This window comes from Terrapene carolina, unplaced genomic scaffold (genome assembly GCF_002925995.2).
Source record: "Terrapene carolina triunguis isolate 2854851 unplaced genomic scaffold, T_m_triunguis-2.0 Scaffold88, whole genome shotgun sequence".
Taxonomy (NCBI): domain Eukaryota; kingdom Metazoa; phylum Chordata; order Testudines; family Emydidae; genus Terrapene; species Terrapene triunguis.
In genome coordinates, this window is record NW_020664439.1 from 38,650,498 (window position 1) to 38,666,355 (window position 15,858).

Sequence of the window (15,858 nt, forward strand, 5' to 3'; positions counted from 1 at the left end):
CCCCCCCCCCCGGCGGCCAGAGCGCAGGGCAGCGAGCCCCGGCAGGGGCTCGCCGCTCTCCCCCCGGCGGGCCCGGGAGAGGGAGGCGAGCCCTGCTGTGGCCCCGCTCTCCCCGGCGGCGGGAGCGCCGCGCCGCCGCCCCCCTCCAGGTGCCGCCCCAAGCACCAGCTTGGGTGCCTGGTGCCTGGAGCCGGCCCTGCAGAAAGGATAACCTACATTTCTATACTAGCTCTACGGAAAGCCCTCAAGAGTTCATTATACTAAGTCTCACTACACTTGCATGCCCTTCAGCTTTTCCACTTCTTGGCAGCTTTAAAGTAACATATTTCCTATTCATTAGCACAATTCACATTTTCCTCTTCCTTTTATGATCTTTAAAAGCTGTTTATCAAATGACATTTAAACTTGTAAATTTACCAGCGGTAACATTTTGCACAAAGGGAAACAATTACTGCTCCTATAATCAGCAGTGTGTAAAGTCAATAGGTCAAATTCTGAACTCTATTACAGCATTGTAGCTAGCAAGAAGTCATTGGAGTTATTCCACAGTTACCGTGGTGTAACAGAGCTCAGAAATTGGTCTAATAACCTTTCTATAATTTCTCAAAGGGTTACAGAATTCAATATCATTTTAAATGAAATGGAAATATTTTGAAGAATGTTGAATGAAAACCCTACTAGAGCTGGGCAAATTTTTCATGCAAATAGATTTTTGGTTAAAAATGTGCATTTGGTGAATGGTTTTGGTAAATAAATAAATAAAAAAAATTGGAAATGCTGAAATGGTTTGTTTCAGCATTTCCAAAACAAACTATTTAAAATGTCTAAAACACCCTCCCCCTCAATGGAAATAAAACATTTTGTTTCCGCAAGAAATTAAAACAATAATTGTCATATGCAAAACAAAATTTCTTTTCAATATTCTTGGTTCAGCCACCAAACTGAAAAATCACTCTTTCACCCAGCTCTACATCTTGCATTTTAGTTGTTTTTCCCAGGACATATTTCAGACTGAATAGATTAATGGGAATACATAGAATTTGCCACCCATATTTCTACCTGTTCTCAGCTGGTACCTTATTCTTTTTTCCCATTATCCTGATTTATTGTTATATAAGAGAATCAGAAGCTGCAGATTGACTGAAGCAGTGGCATCATATCTGGGAACACTGCGTTCTAGTACTTATGAGAATGATATTAAAACATGGTATCTTTTGTCACTTCATAGGAGTTGAGCATAGGCTGGACATTTTGAAGGTAACCAAGCCACCCATGTATTTCAGTGCCAATTTTTCTGTTTTCCATACTCATGTATGGGAAAGAACTAAGGAAGGAACTCTGATAGTCAATTACTTGTTTATTCCTATCGTAAACAGAGTGTCAAATTTCTGTAGCCAAACACAGTTCAGTGCTGAAGGAATAAGATGCTATTATCAGTGAAAGGTGAACCAGTTAATCTAAGGGTGTTTCTATGCTTTAACCTCAGGGTTAACCCCAGGGTGTGATTCCTAGCTCAAGGAGACTTAAATGCATAGAATGTAGCTGCCACATCACAAATGGCAGGAGGGGCTAGCCATCCCCATTATTTACCTGTCTGAGACCCTAGGTACATAATCAGGTTGGATAGCCCAGCCTGCTGGTCATGCTGCCACAGCTACGCTCTATTATTAGCACACTAGCTCAATGAGAGGTAGCGTAGTGTGAGTATGTCTCATCAAGCTGGGAGTCACACCACCAGGTCAAAGGGTAACATACCAGCTAATAAGAAGGGACCCGAGTCTGACTCAAAAGTTGGATTAATTTAGCTTTCCTGGGCACCTTCTACTTCTGGATCCCAGCCTACATCAGAAGCAAAAATTCTGGAACAGAACAAAGAAAGATATTCTCTTGACCGGGGTTTGTGGATTCCAGGCAGGACTGACTGAATACTGACATATAAGATGACTCTTCCCCCACCTCAGGAAAAAAGGGGGCCTTTTGGGGCTGAGCATTTTATACAGAACCATAGGTATGATTACAAGCGTTACTGGGACCTATCAAGGATCATTTTGTTATAAAGGTTTAAAGAGATGTTTAAAAAAAAAAAGAGTGGTGCCATGTTGATAGACTGCAAATCTCACTATGGAGAATTTGCAATCTTGTTTCGGTGAAAACTGGATCCAGCTCCTCTCAGAAAGTTTGCAGTTTTAAATCATATATTTAAGGCATTAAGTCCATGAGGCATTCTGTTTTTCTGATAAACACTGTTTTGTTACTTTGTCTTCCTACCCTACCCCATCCTGATTATCTGTCTGTTTTGTCCACCTGTTTTACCTCATCTAATGCCTAAGTGGTAAGCTCTCTGAGGCAGGGACTGCCTTCTTTGTTACTTGCCTGTATAGTGCCCAGCATAACCAGGGCCCTTATCCTTGACTGGGGTCCTAGGTGCAATTGTGATATAGATAATAATAGTAGAAATAAAATGCTGCCCTGTGTTGGAAGGCAAATGAAAGCGCTCTCTCTCTTCTCCCACTGTGCCCCAAACACCAGCATATTCTTGGAAATATTGGAGGTCAATCCTCAGTCCCGTACAATGATGTCTATGGTAGCAGTAGGTGCATTATATAGGACTTTTCCCCCAGCCTTTCTCATCATTCATGTAGCTAAGGAATCCTGAGCAAGGCTAGATCATCATCACTCTTTCCTACCAGGAGCCAGCTTTTTCTCACCCAATGTGCTTTTTTATAGCAAGGGCAATATTTTGTCTAAACAATGCAGTTATGGGTTTCTGCATTCTTCTCTGACACACAAAAATGTTGAAGAAACAAGACAATGTTAAAACACCACAAAGGGAACCTGTATTTTTTGTACAGTGATATCATTTTTAATTAACACAAATGCCATACTGGTTGTGACATTTAAAAAAAATGATGTGAAGTACTGCTTCCAAACACTAGCCAGAATTGTTAGTTCATGTCAAGTATATCCTGAAGGATGGAAAAGCCAGACACAGATCTTTCGTCTGTTCCCATGGGAGCTCTCAATTTGCCATCTGCTTAGGACACTTCCATGCTACTCCCTTTAAAGAGAAGAATGATCCTCTTATAAAGAATATTAATATCGCTTCCAGTAGTTGCTGAAAAGGCCAGATATTTATGGGATTATCTCAAAGGTACATCAGCTTAAATGGAGTGAGTTCTGGTTTTTTGGAAATTGCCTCCTCTTGCAGAAATTGTCAATTCATTCATATTAGATTCTTGCTAACAGAGGCAGGTTGTAAAAAGTGCTTAAAAACTCCAGCAAGAGCCAAAGATAATTGTAAATACTGTAGTTTATGTTTAACAGTTCATCAGAAACAGGGTCCTTTGAGAACAGCCTTGTTAGAAACTGGAGCTGAAATCTATAATTCAGGGTTTATAAACCTGTTTTTAAAAGGGAACGGAGAAATGGCTATTCTGGTTTTGCCATATAGAAATGTGAAATATTGTGGACCCATAGCAAGTATCCATGGCATGAAAGCACCTCTTCAGCTTCTCAACACAGCAGCACAACTTGTGTCACTTTTCTACTCCTAAACAGGACTTTCCATGCTAGCTTTGCCAGAGGGTCTCAGAGACCACCAGCAATATTTTGTTAAATACTCAAAACACACACACACTAAATAAATAAATAAATAATGCAAGAACATCACTGTTCTGAGGACCTAAAATGCTTTTTTTCGGTGTTTGCTGCAGGTTAAACACTGGGGATCCTTGGAAACTAGGAAGAGGAGGGAAACAGAATGGGAGGATGAAACAAGAGCTAGTTAAAAAAAAAAAAAAAAAAAAAAAAGTAAAGGAGGGGGGCAAATTTTTAACAAAACTCTTGCAAAAAATGTGTCTCCTTCCCTTACACCCCTGAGACTAGAGGCCAATTTCCCTGACATGCTGCCTGCCTAAAAGGATTGCTTGTTTTCCTGTGGATAGATGATTGGTACCTATGTAGAATAGCTGGTACAGATGAAAACTAGCTGGCACAGAAATCCTGGAGTTTTAGTGTGTAGCTTTCTTTAAAGATTTTTTTCCTCTCCAGTTTTAATAAATACCATTTTTAATTTAACCAGTCCCACTACAGTACATCCATAAGGGAAAACAATAATTTGTTTTGTTCTGTGAGAGGATGTTGGGAAGAAAAATATACTTCTCCCAGAGCACTCAGCTATGGCAACTTGCTAAGAAATGCCACCAAAAAACTGACTGCAGTCAGCAGTGACATAGGGAAAGCTGATTTGAGTGCAAAGAGTGTGGCAAGGATAGGGCACCAAATGTTATACCCCACATGCAATGAATACAGGGCATTTCTCATTTGTTTCTGAGCACCTCTAAAGCAGACCTATCTCCTAGAACAAGCTCTCTTCTCTCTTTCTAGCAAGGAGAGGTCACAGAGAAAGGCATCAAAATTGGATCTTCAGATCTCTCAAGAACAAACTATTTCTATGAGGTTTCAGGCACTTTGTAGTTTTGACTGAGTTCAAAATCTCTCTCTCTCTCTCATATTAGAGGTTAATAAACATTTTTAATCTGCTAAAAGGTTCATTTCAGCTTCTCAGCCCAAGAGATGGGCAGTAGTTTGGAGAGGTTCATATTATATCTTTTGTCCATCTCTAGATGTTTACTCAATGAGAAGCTAACAGGATGGCGTACCCCAAGACCCTGAATAGAGTCCCATGCAGGATTTTTCTGCTGACCCACACTAGCCTTACGTGCCAACACCATGCATTAACATTCAGGGTAATTACTGCTGAATCATGCTGTCTGGTGGGTCCATTCGTTCCAATAAAAGAGTTGGGAGTGTCTCTTTGGGCAGAGGCAAGTAGGGACCTAAGGCAGAGGAGGTCCTGCAGGGAAACTCTAGGAACAGCCAGTGTCAGAAAGGAGCTTCAAACTGAGATTTCGTCAGTATTATTATTATTGAGTTACCAATAACACCAAGCCCAGGAAGGTGGTGAGTTGGGTACTAACTTGTGATCTGTGAGTTCTGTGGAAGGACAGAGTGAGGACTTGGTCTGTTCAGAGAGGAATATTTTTTTAGAATAGTTTGTTATATAGAACGTCACATCTTCATTTAATTAGCAGATTCAGAGGGGGTGTTATTTCTTGATACAGAAACAATCTGCAAGTACTAATTTCATGTGCCTGTCAGTTGGAATGTTCAGTGGGATTCTGTCTGAGAAACTGAATTAAGCAAGAAGGCTAATTTAAATATTTGGATTATTTAACCAAAGAGGAATTCAAACAATTCTGAGACCTTGACACGTTTAGTGTGAACTCTTTTTATTCAGCCATGCTAATTACTGTCCACATTAATGAAAGAGAGATACTGCCAAGTAACATTTGTGCCTCTGACTATTTTTTAAGGAAAGTTATAATTTACTCACTTGCTGTGTTAATGAATCACCATTTGCTGGCAGATTGTCATTGGCAATTCAGGATTGTTTGGTGCTGGCAATCTGTCCCCCTAAATAAGACTATTAGTGGATTTGTCTAGAATTAACATTTCACAAGTATAAAAGTTACTGTGACTGACAAATTAATTGCCATTTTCTTTTCAGCCTGATGCTATGGTCAGTGCTGATAACATTCTAGAGCAATTATTTTTACTGAACCCAAAAAACCCTGCTGATTCTTTCTTTCTTTCTTTCTGAGAAAAACAGCTACTGAAAACCTCCACTAAATCCCTCCAAAAAGCCATGAGGGTTTTATGAGATGAAACACAAAGAACATATACTATGCCATTCACCTCATAATTATATTCACCGCCTTGCACTTTAAGCAATGGGGAGGTCGGAGGGGGTGTCATTACCAGATGCCCTGTGCACCTTCTGGAAGTACCTCGAGTCTACCAAACCAAGCTCCCTGCTCCCATTTCTCTTTTTACAGTCACAGTGATACCACCAATCCTCCTTTCTCTTCTGGGCTGTTTCATAGTAAGTATAGTTTTTTATTAAAAAGTCAACAAAATGGCCTGAAAAGGCTAACGTTGTTTTTTTTCCCGCCCCCCCCAACATTTTTCATGTGTTGTTTTGGTTATTGTTTTTTCTCCCATCTTCCTTTTTTTTTTTTTTTTTTCCCCATTATTCTTTTTTTTTTTTTTTTTTTCCCCAGAACTCCTTTTTTCTTTTTCCCATTTGCCATTGGAAAAGGTATGTGGGGAAGGGGAAGGGAAAGAAAAGAGGGAAGAAAACAAAACCCAAACAATTGAAAAAACAAACATTTATCAAAGTTATAAAAACATATATAGTCAGCAAATTTCTAATTGTTTTATAAACAATGTTTTAAAATGTGATGTTTTTCAAATTTTTCATGAAATACACCATTTTTCTATCAGCTCTGCTAGTAAGCCTAAGACATGTAAAAAGAACCTTGAAGATCTCATCACTTCCCTCTTCGCTTTTTAAAATAGTGAACTTTGATTCACAGATTGAAGGTAGAGCCAAACAGTTCTAGTATCAAAGTACTCTCAGGTATGTCATATAAATATGTTATATGTCAAATATGCCATATAAATACTTGAGAGGGACACACAAGTTCAAAAAATAAAACTCCAAAGCCTTGAGATTTTTGTATTGAGTGCATTTTATAAATGCACGTTATCATTTATTAATTATATTGTTGCCTTTTCTATTTTAAGATGAACTTTTAACAGAAAGTATCATACTTCAATAGATGTAGCCTCTGATAGACAACCTTATGCATGGTTGTGTTGTAAATCTTTAATTTATTTTAAGTCAAGCCATTGATCATTTGGCCTTCAAAAGATTATCATCTTTTAGCAGAGTTTGAACTTTTCTCAGGGTGCTTCCACATGAGAGACCAGTGAACAATAGGACCTAGCCAGTCCAATTTTCAAATATTTCAGGAGGGCTTGGGAGTAAATATTGGAGTCTTTCCATCAGTTTAGACAAAAAATATCCAAAGAGCCCACATTTTAATTTTTTCAACAAAAAATGCTTTATAAGCAAAATAAAACATTTGACAGAAAATTTTCATTTTGGTTTAATGTTATGGTTTTTCACTGAAAAAAACTAAACATTATTGTGGGGTGAAAATCCTGCAAAAAATGATTGGAATTTTTCAACAACCCCTCTTGAAAACGTATGTGCTGCAGATAATGTGTGACTTTCACATTCATTTTGGTTTTCAGAAATTAAAGTTATTTTAGTTTGACCTCAGATAAAAATATGTCTTAAGTAGCTCCTAACTTCTTTGTATTTTAGAAATTATAGATGGAGAAAGATCTATTAGGCTTCCTACTCTGTTCTTCAACCAATGCAGGATCTTTCCTTCCAGAGGAATGCTTTGTCCAGGCTAGTTCAAAATGACTCATGCAATAAGGTATATTATTTACAAGAACAGTTTTCTCCTTTAAAAGATGGTTATTCATTCTAATAAAATACATTATTTGAAATGTCTCCTGCTATGCTGTCTAAATACACCATAGCTCAATTTCATGTTATTACTTCTCATTATTTCCCTTTGAAATTGTCTTCTTCATGACAATAAAAAGTCTTTCAGGTAGATAGTTGAAACTGAACTTCTAGTGCTCATGAAAGATGCCAGATTCACAGCCCTGCAGATTTTAAATCCTCTGGTTCACCAGAGATCGGGTACAACTTCACTGAAAACTGTTCCCACACTGTTCTGCCACTGTTCTGCCAATGTGCATTAATTTGAACAGTAATGATCATTAACTGCTAGAATGTCTCTAGCAGTTGGAAAGTAGTTCAGTCTTCATGGCCTGCCTATCACTTTCCTTTACTGCTGGATCTCTCAATAACGGTAGCAATTGTGTGGTGTAAGAATCATCCAATAGGATATGAACTGATATTACCAGCAGATTTCACATAGCCATAAAATAACTTTGAGACAACTCACTAGAGCTGTTTTCAAATACCTAGTCACCTAGATTCGAAAAGCTCCCTGTCCTGTTACCAATTCCCTAAGCCATCCAGTCCTTCAGTAAAATAGTCTTAGTCAGTGATATGCTGGAAGAGGCATTCAGGAACCCCATTTTGTCATCAAATTGAACAGATGATTACGATAATTTCCCAAGTCTTGTATGGAATCTACCCTTCCTTTGGATAACACTAATTCCAGAGCTGACTTACTGCTGGAGGGCATAAAATACTTCGGAAGAGCACAGTTATGCCATTGACGTAGACCAAATTGAACCAAATATTTCACAACTTTAAAAAAGCTGTCTGAAGAAGGATGCTCCCAGACTCCGCTACAAGGACATCACCTCTCTGTCTCCCATTCCAATTAAACAAGTTGAACACTGTGCTGTAACATCTATTATATAAAGAGTTTTTAGGAACAAAAAATTCCAGCCAACTACATGTAATATAAGTTTGTTTGCTGAGCTATCTTACCTCCTTCCTTTCAGAAAATATATTTGTTTAATTGATCACCCAAATATATTGTCCTATGAGTACACACACTTTTGGGATTTGGGGTTGATCATGTGTAAAGAGGAAATTTTTTGTGGCTTCTTAAAATATTAGTAGCGTATCTCTGCAGTTTTCCCAAGGTTTCTAGAAAAAAAACATTTCAGTACTTCAAACAGGTCAGACCCTTCAAACCTCTGTTTCTTGAAACATAGCCACAAAGATGACCGCAAAATCTGTTTTGGAGATTTCTATTTTAAGATGTAAATGCTTAGGTACTCCATGTCTCTTCCTCTTGGTGGTGGATATTTTATTGTATAATTACTTGGAGATGGTTAAACTTTTAGACTTCAATAGGGAATTTGGCATTAGAAGAGTTGAAACATTCTCTTCTGAGGAACTTTAACCAGAAACATTAGCTTTCACATCTCAGTGTCAACAGGGAGTTTAAGCAATCATTAGATTGTGAGGTTTCTAAGGTCATAATGAACTTGGGTAGTGAATCTTTCCAATTACTCAGGAAGCTGGTTAAATCCCAAAGTGTCTGGGTGGTTGTTTTTCAGTATTAAATCCAAAATTTCTAAATGTCTTTTGACGGATGCAGTCTTGAAAATCTATTAGTCTTAAACATGTAACAGTTACAGCTCTGAAGGACTTTCTATCAGCCAAGACCTCAATAAAATTAAAAAAACAGGTGTTTCTGATCAAAGAAAGGAAACTGCACATAGGTCAAAAACAATTACACCTTTTATAACAGGAATTATATTTTCAGAGAATCAATACATCTACATAGACGTTAGTGGGAAGTTTAGTATTTGAAATGGACTAATACAGGTAAGCATGTGATTGTGCTTCATTAACTTCAGTTTTGCAGAAGATTATCACGTCAGGCACATGACTCTCTAGGTAATATTTTAACTGACTTAAAATGGCACAAAAATGTATGTAAGGTAGAAGATGCTGTGTGAGTGACCATATCAGAACAGAAACATGTATGTTGCTTTAATTTACAGTATGCTTGTATTGCTGTAAATAAAAACAAATTTCTGATTCATTATCAAATAACAATTATTGAGTGCAAAGCAGGGCATTTGTAATGGAGAATTCTAAATATGTCTTGCTGAACTGAAGTATCCAACTAGCTAATGAACCTGGAATTAAAGGTCCTGTGTTAAAACACAGCTTGATTAAGCTTAGAAGAGTCTCCCACTCTCTATCATCCAAGCTTTTTTCTCCTCCTCCAAATTCCTTCTTCAAACTCACTTTCATTTCTCACCAGTGATCTATTCTTTGAGCTATTGTCCCATGGTTTTTCTTGTGTTTGAATATAAACATTTCAGGGCAGGGGCATGTCTCACTTTGTTCGTAAAGTGCCATCTATTGTAATGTTATGGTGCAATTATTATTATTATTATTATTTTATTTATTATTATGATTGACCTAGTGAGGTTAAAGATTTAATTCCTATCTCACTACTAACACTGTTGGAAAACAGGTGTAACTCAGCTGATTTAAGTATAATTACTCCTGGTTTATACTGTGGTAAGGGAGAGGAGAACTGGGTTCTGGGTTATTTCCCTGTAAGAATGACAGACAGTGTTCTGCCCCAACTCTGTTTCAGAAAAGTGTCCCTTGCATTCTCTGGGAAGAGAGAATTATGTCCGGGTTGGAATAAAAGACTATGCAAGAACTACAGAATGCATCTGTGACTGGGTGCCTGGATGGGCCACACTGAGGATGCTATACTCAGGGCAGACTACAAGGAATAGGGCAGAGAATCTTAAAAAACTGGTTTATTCTATATTTAGATTCACCTAACCAGTAACAAAACAGCTTCTGTAATACCATACTAGTTTCCAGGAAACCAAATAAAGTCCCCTTTAAGCATCCCAGCCCTTGATTCCCATGTAGACAGCCAAGTCTAATATAGTGAATGGTTACTGAAAACCAGATTCAACATATATTAGGTCCACCCATCCCAAAGGACCGGACACTGATCCCCAGGTCGATATGAGTTTCACATCTTACCCAATAATCACACAGATGCCAATCCTTTAGTAACTAAAACTATAGGTTTTAATAATAAAAGGAAAAAAGAAGGAAGAGAGTTGCAGTGGTTAAGAGATCAGTATACATACAGATATGTGAAAAGTCCTTAGGTCAGTTTCATAGTAGAGATGGGCAGGCTGCTGATGTATAAAAGTCTTTCTAGAATCAATTTAAAAGCTTATAGTCCAATAGGCAGTCCAGGTGAAGAGTTTGTTCAAGTTCTTCCATGAGAATTCCAGGGTAAATTCAGAGTAAACCTGGAGACCTCCAGAGACCTTAACCTCAGGGTTAATGATTGCTGGTGTAGGACATCTCTTTGAAATTCACATACAAGTAGATTGTTTTGATTACATTTGAGTGCCTCTTGTTGAGCTGTTATGGGTCACACCCCCGTTGATCAGTCTGTCAGTGTCACAGCATCTGATCCTGTACATCAGAGACTGGTTGTCAATGGCATCAACTAATCAGAGGTAGGCAGATGACATTAGGCAACTTCTGAATGATGCAAGGAATCAGTTTGCTTCATGAAAAGAAAACTAACGTGAATGTTGTCTATTCTTATTTTTGTTAAATACAATACTGATCATCTTGCTTTTGACCCTGTATGCAGTATATCTAGTCACTATTTAAAATACCTATAAAGGAAGGTACTACAGAATTTTCTTCTCCTGAGGTACAATTCATCCTCCTACTCATGACCTAACAAAGTTGAAAGACAGCTGTTATATTTATGCACAGATATAAACGAACATGTGTGGGTATCTGTGTGAGATAGATAGAGGACAACTACCATGGTGGAAAAAAGTATAATAGTACTTATTTCCTTACATCCAAACCTTAAAACAGTTGAGCAGAATACAGCCATAGTGTGGAGATGAATACAGCCTTAGGGTAGAGACGAGCAGTATACAACTTCTGGCCACCTATAAAGGATAAACTGGGCTTCTGTGAGAGACACATGGGAATTCCACATTTTCTTTTCTTTAATATGTGCTTTTAAAAAGACACATGGGGGATTAGATAGCTCAAGGGATTGGTGCCAGAACATGGCATGTTTTGGGTCTGCGTCACCAGTTCCAATCCAGTCCAGGATTTCGTCATCATTAGTTTGCTAACCTATGGAAATGGTGGCAGTCTCACAGCAATTCCTAATAGGCAGGTATCGCCATTCCAAAAATACTGTCTGCATTGATGTTAATTGACACCTTCAGCAGAGGTACCAGGCAGTAATATGAATGGTGTGGAGATCTGGCTATTCAATCTCCCACTAGAGGGAGTCCATTCAGGTCATGATATGAGACTAGAGCTGGTTGGGATTTTTTCAAAACCAAAACATTTTGCGGGAATGTATTAGTTTCAGTGAAACACTCGGGGAATGTTGTTCATGTCTAGAATGGAATTTCTGGTCAAAACATGACTGTGAATGAGTTCCCACCCTCCAACAGTCAAGTGGTTAGAGCATTCACCTAGGATGTGGGAGAGCAAAGGTCAGGTTGTTGCTTCAACCCAGACAGAAAGCCAGGATTTGAACCTGGATCTCCCATGTAACAGGTGGTGACTTGAGATCAGGGCCAATGGGGGGAGTGGGATGCCGGTACAAATTACCGGGTCCCAGTGGTCTGGAAGGGGGCCTGGGGCCCGGCTTCCCCTCCCCCTCGTCGGCCATGTTTAGCTGGTCCGCCCTTGCTGGGGGGCCCGAAAAAATTCTGGGCCCGGCTTCCCCGGCTTTCCCCCCCTCTCGTTGGCCCTGTTTAGCCGGTCCGCCCTTGCTGGGAGGCTTGAAAAAAAATGTTCACGAGGGCCCAAACCCGCTCTTGGCGTCCTTGCTTGAGATCCCTGATCACTATGCTATTGGGTATGTCTCTCTTGCTCCGGTTTTACTGAAAAAACACAATCCCTCAAAGTTCTTAGATTGGCAGGGCAATGAGGGAAAGCTTGTGCTGCCTCTGTTTGTGCATTGTCTGCTGCAAATATAAACAGGCTGAGTGCACAGGAAAGAGTCACAAGCACTACATTCACTGACATTTAAAATGTTTCCTTCCACTTCTTTGCACTCTCAGCTTAATGGCTGGATTGAGCCTTTAGACTCGCTCCTGTGTAAGGAGTGGTGCATGCTGTGAGCTACATGATGTAGCTCACAGGCCCCCTGGCTCTAGGGGAAAGTAACCTGTTCCTGCTTTCCCCATACTAGCTCAGCAGTGCTGGCCGGTTAATTGATGGGGGCAGAGCCAAGGTTTCACCCAACTCCCTGCCTCTCTGTGCCCATTTCTTGCCCACCAGCACCAGATGCACAATCCCTGCTATTGCCCTGTATCTGCAGCGAAGATACAGGGAGGCTGTGCTGAAGAGCGTGTGTGTGTTGGGGGAAGGGGTCAAGGGGTCACACGGCTTGACGTTAACACTCTGCCACAATCTTGCCCTTACAGTTTTAGAGACAAAATAAAAAAGAGAGAGCAGGGGGAGGCATGTTTGTGTTTTTCAGGAACGCGTGTTCATTTCCAGCTGATGTTAAATGAGGCATAAAGAGCAAAAGACTGAGATCAGTTTTGCCCTCAGTTACACCTGTATGACTCCATTGACATGAATGAGGTTACATAGGTGTCAGGACAGAACTTGTCCCTACAACTTTATTTGCCTGTGGGATAACTAGAAGAATTGAGTATGGGCTCTTCACCACTTCATTAAAATTGGATGAAGGGTGTGCATCACGTGGACCTTGGTCCAAAATGTAGTGACTTGAGACATTAGGTAGTCCAACTAGGATCCTACATCCCTCTTGCTCCTCTGATCATTTTGGAACAACATACTATCTATATGTTCCCCTCTCTCTGTCTTTCTGCCCTCCACAAGTAAAGCAGTGAGGAGTACTGTACAACATTTGCCCTGCAATTAGAGCCTCAAGAGTCATCTGCAGCATGCCTGCTTAGCAAGCCCAGTGACTCAAGGCAAAATATTTTGATGATTTCACCTACAACCTACCTATGACCTTTTAAGAAAAGAAATATGACAATATCTGAAAGGAGGAGAGTTAGGCTATGACCTTTACTGGGGCAATGTGGTCATGCTCCAGAGAGAACACAAACTGCCTTGGGCTCAAACATAGATGTTTTGGGCCTGATTCTGATCCCATGTTGGTGTAAAGCATTGAAGCTAGTGGAGTTACATGGATGTAAAACTGGGGCATGGTAAGTGAGATCAGAATCAGGCTCTTTCTGTCTATATAGAACTAAAGGATTGATTTGCAACTAGCTAGATTTTCCCCCCCAAATCCTCCTTTAAGTAGCAATCAAGTTCATGAAGCAGAGTTTCCCCTTATATTTAAAGGAATAGTGCTGAGCCTTCTTTAGTAACTAGCTACTGATTTAGCCTATTTGCTCTCTATTGTTACCCTCTTATGGCTCCAATCTTACTGCTGAAGCACAAAGCAAAAGAGAAGAATAGTTAATACTCCTTTTACATCCAAACCTTAAAACAGCCGAGCAGAATACAGCCATGGTGCACCAGTATGTTCTGGGAGCTGTACAAATCTATTATGGTGGAACAATCTGCAATATCCACATGTGTCAGTCCCGCACTGGAAGAGAATGGTGTTCCAGTATCTAACGAGCTAGCCTGATATTGTCAAGTGCTGCTTTTATCAAGTGTTAGCTTGCAGCAATTGGCCAGGGCATTTTTATCCTGATGAGAAGAGCAGCACCATTCTCCACACTTCATCCAAACACACTTTGCCAACTATCTGAGATGTCGTGCCCAGGATGTGTCTTTCCAGACACAGAGCCAGCTACTTGAGCTGAACCTGCATGATTGCTTGGCTATAACAGGGTGTGGCCCTTAAAATAACATTTCTTACCCTAATTGGGGTTGGTATGGGTTTTGTTGTTATTATTATTATTTTGTTTTCTTAAGGGTGACGTGTTCCTTCCCGTCTAGGTTTGGTTTATTGTCTGTAGATGGTTTGCGAGCAATTTGTTGTACAGTTTTTAATATGCAAAGTTTTACCTGTTGGCTAATTTGAGCTGAACATATAGTACACATGGTGTTTCTTTTCTCTGATTGGATTCGGGCAACCCTTATAATCAGGTTTCTGGTGTCAATTCTCATGTTTACAAATTCAAAATGAGCTTTCCCCAAATAGTCACTAATATTTGCTGTTGTAAATTCCTGCTTGGCAGGTTTGTGTGGTCCAAAATTCTTTCAAACTCCAAGGCCTTGTCTATGTTTGAATTAACAATCATGTTTTAACACCATTTAATTTAGCATGGTTCAAAATTCTAAGGTAAGCAAAGTCACAATTCTTTTAGCTGATTGTGGTTAACCCTACATGACCCTTAGGATTAACCACAGGCAGTTAAAAGGATTGTCTCCTTGTCTGTTCTTCAGTTTTCAGAGTTGATAGTTAACAGATGTTACATCCAATTGATAATTCAGGTGTAGATATGCCCCAATTTAAATCGGAGTGAGCCGCTTGTTCTTAGTCACTCTAAAAATCAGGTGGTAGTTGCCTCACTTTAAACACTGAAGTTTGAAAAATGTGGTGCTGATGACTATTAGGTTGTTTTGATCCCTTAACTTTTATGATCTATAGAATTTGTCTAATCTGGGAACATAATTTTGCAGTTTGAGACATGCAAAAGGATATGTTCAAGCTTGCTGGAAGATTGTAGAATATATAGAGGATTTTCAGTGGTACAATATCAGTTTTCAAAACTTGTTTTAATATGTACCTGTGGTAAACAAGTTCAAAGAATACCTGACATAAAAATTCCTTTAATGCTTTCAGATAGAAAGTATTTTAATGTAGAATAATACTGTTTATTTCTTTGTGTTGAATTCTAGAAGCGTTTTTTCCCCCCCGTAACTCCTTTTAGTTAGCATGACTGGCTCCAATTGCAACATATTCTCCAGTGTTTTGAGAAGTCAATCAGATTGCACTCCTGTGTGTTAGATAAATCCCTTGAAGTAGAATTTGCAGCCCCAGGAACTCATTTTTGATCACTACCTTTAAAGAGCCTTAGAAGTGACAGATTTTGAGACATAAATTACTAAAAATTCAGCATAGGTATGTCATGCAATGCCATTCAACAAGAAGGTGAATGTTACTGTAATAGACAATAATTATTAGTGTTTCCTTGTGGTGCCAATATGCAGAAGCTTAGATGAGTTTCCTAATGCATGTTCCTTGCTGCTTGTATGCTATTAGTTTGAAGGGGAAGGCAAATTTATGGATTATGAAAAGGATGTGTGGAAATCTTACGCGACTTTTCACTTACACAGGTTTGTCATACAATGTGGCCCTTTTATATTCTCCATAACAACTTTCTGTGTCCCTTTTCTTCTCTACTAAGTACAGGTCTGGATCTTATTCTCACTTGAAGTCGACATTACTTTTACTGTTGATTTCAAAA

At 39.3% G+C, this 15,858-nt stretch overlaps 1 protein-coding gene across 1 annotated transcript in view; it reads left to right on the forward strand.

Annotated features, from left to right (window-relative positions):
• Positions 1-15,858, forward strand: part of NAALADL2 (N-acetylated alpha-linked acidic dipeptidase like 2) — a 547,525-nt gene that overhangs the window by 312,404 nt on the left and 219,263 nt on the right. The window lies entirely within an intron of this gene.